The sequence below is a fragment of the Alligator sinensis genome, unplaced genomic scaffold (genome assembly GCF_000455745.1).
Source record: "Alligator sinensis unplaced genomic scaffold, ASM45574v1 scaffold1109_2, whole genome shotgun sequence".
Classification (NCBI taxonomy): Eukaryota; Metazoa; Chordata; order Crocodylia; family Alligatoridae; genus Alligator; species Alligator sinensis.
This window is the reverse complement of record NW_005842486.1, coordinates 1,148,853-1,151,737: the sequence shown is the minus strand read 5'-3', so window position 1 is coordinate 1,151,737 and position 2,885 is coordinate 1,148,853.

Sequence of the window (2,885 nt, the reverse complement as noted above, 5' to 3'; positions counted from 1 at the left end):
CGCTGGGGTGGGGGGGGGGCGCCCGCCTCCTGCCACTGAATGCAACCCCAATGGGTGAGCCTGGAGCTGGCATGGGGCCCAGGATGGCTGCAGGGGTGGGTTACAAGCTTCTTCTGAGCATGGGAAAAGTGGCCCCTCCCCTGCCCCATGTCTGGTATCTCATGCTGCAGCCACTCAGCCCATGTGGGGCTGCCTGTGCTTTTTCACACAGCCCCACACAGGCTGTGAGTGGCTGCAGCAGGGAGCACTGGTCATGGGGTGGGGGAGGGGCCACTTTTCCCTGGGCTCCTTCCCTGCCCTCCCCCCACCTTACCTGAGGCTTTGGCACCAGTGCAGCCATATGGTCCCAGGCCATAAGCCCTTTCTGGGGTTTTCAGCTAGTGGAGTGGGGCTGGGTGGGCCCTGCTGTTGCAGGAGCCTGCCAGATTTCCCCTGGGTCCTACTGACCCTGGTTCCTGTCATTTTTTACAGGAACCAAAGACAGATAAATATTAATTAAAAAAAATAAAATAGGGGCCCCACAGGCCAGATAGAATGGCCTCATGGGCCAGATGTGGCCCATGGGCCATATTTTTTCCACCCCTGAGCTACCCAGACCTGGGGCCAGCTGTGGCCAGGAGGCTGCAAACAGCTGCTGCCTCCCTAGCCCCAACGCATGCCAAAGAAAATGGCCTCAGATGCCATGCTTGGCACGTGTGCCAGAGGTTGCTGACCCCTGGACAATTATATATTTTATTTGGTAACTTTAACTTCCACTCTGGCAAGAAAGTGATTTTTAATCACCAAGTGGGATAGCAGGTGGGACTTGGATGAAAGTGGAGGGGCGAAAAAAATTGTCAAGACTGAGATGGAGACAAAAAAACTGGTGCTAATTCGGAGAAAGTTGCCCTATGAACGGAAAGTAGATTGGATTTTATGAATTATGCTTGTTCAAAGACAAATTTATGGGGTGTTTGAGGTATATTTTGGAAAAAGCATGATACATTTAAATGTGATTTAATGAGTTGTTAATTACTAAGTCACCCCTCTTGGATGTTTTCTTCTGACATCAGGAAGAGATGTCCTTAAAGATATATATTATGGCAGAACTTATTGTTTTTTTAATGCAAGTCATTAAGCTTAAATGCATATGCACTGACAGACACCTGGGCACAACTGAGTTAACGTTAAGGAAAATTCATTTGAAGAAATTTGAAAACCTGGCCTTCTGAATTGACCTTGGGTAGTTCAATACTTTATTCAAGTGAATTGAATTAAAGAGTGTCTCTTTAATACTAATAGTTGGATTCATTTATTCTTCTAATAGAACAGATGGCAATGAAAAAAGGAGACTAACTGGTCAAATGAAATAATGATGCTTGATAGTACTTCCATTAAGGATCATAAAGACTGCATTAAGTTTCCATGGATAAATGATTCTTCTGCCCTTTAGCATCAAGTGATTGATTGCTTGCAAATTGTTTTCATGTCCAGCTCTAGTATTGTACACGGTTTAGTTCTCTTCCCAAGCTCCATCTACAGCCACATGTACAAGGCCACAAATCTTTGCAAAAGGTAATATTAAAAAAAAATATGAATATGCAGAAAATGTATTTCTTATTACTTGTCTTTAAGTGCAATATTAGACATATACTTTACTCCTCATCTACTCTCTACTTATTACTGGATTTTGGAAGGAAGTTAATTTATTGAATAGACGTCCTCTCTACTCTATTTGCAGGCTCACAAGTTACACTGATGTAAGTAACATTGAACATTTAGGCTAAGTTCAGACAGTAAAAAAGTCCAAGGAGAAATTGAACTGGTCTTTGCAGGTTTCTCTCAACTGTGTAGCAAACAAAACTCATGTCTTTCTTCAGTTGGGGAAGACACATGCCTGCGTTGGCCATGGCCAGAAGACTGGGAGAGTTAGTGCAAACGTCCCAGCCTGCCAGCCATTGTCAAGGACACACATGCTCAACTGCGCAGGAGCCAGTCCTGATTGGCTGCCCAACACATGCTCCCAACCCCTTGCTGTAAAGCCACAGGGCGAGGGGAAGCCAGCACACAATCTCTCCTTACTTAGTGGTGGTGGATGCCAGGGTAGAGGGGAATGGAACCCAGCACCCCGAGCCCTAGCCTTCCCTGAGATGGGGTCTGCCCAGCTGGGGAAGATGCCCACACTGCAGGGGTTTCCCCCTTCCCTAGCTGGGCTGGGCTGCCCAGCCCCAGAAGCCTCCCTTGAAGGTCAGGGGATGTGTGTAGATGTAATAGAGGCCCTAAATTGAAGCAGTGGGTTTTGAAAAACACTGCTTCAATTTACGGCTGATAAACCTCCACATCATATACCCTGCTGACTTACCTGCCTCTCGGGTGGGGAGGGAAAAGCGAGCTGCTGGTGGGCAGGGCAGTCCCTGGGCTACAGGGGGGGTGGGCTAGTGCTTCCCTTCATGGCAGCAGCAGGCGCCCCCAGGTGGCACCCTCCTGCAGGCACCCAGCTTGGGCTCTGGACCTCCGTGCAGCTCAAGCAAGCAGGCAGGCTCTGGGTGGCGGGGTGGGGAGGAGGGGAGATCAAGCTCCCCACTTTTCTTTGGCAGAGTCTGTTTCCTTGGGCTACTGCCAGGCTGCCTGCAGGGCCTCCTGCAGAGGTGCATGGAGTAGGGGCAGCAAACTAAAACTCCTCAAAGAAGTTTTAGTTTGCTGTGCCCCAAGTCATTTAAGGCATATTATGCCACTGAATGTCCTATAATGGCTGGAATGAATACACAATGAACTGCCGAGGCATGCAAACACTGACACCATTAAAGAAGTGCAAAAACATGTAGCCCTCTTTAAAATGTCATGCACACATGACCCTTGTTTCATCTACACACAGCCAGCAGCACTAACTCATGGTAGGCAGGAAT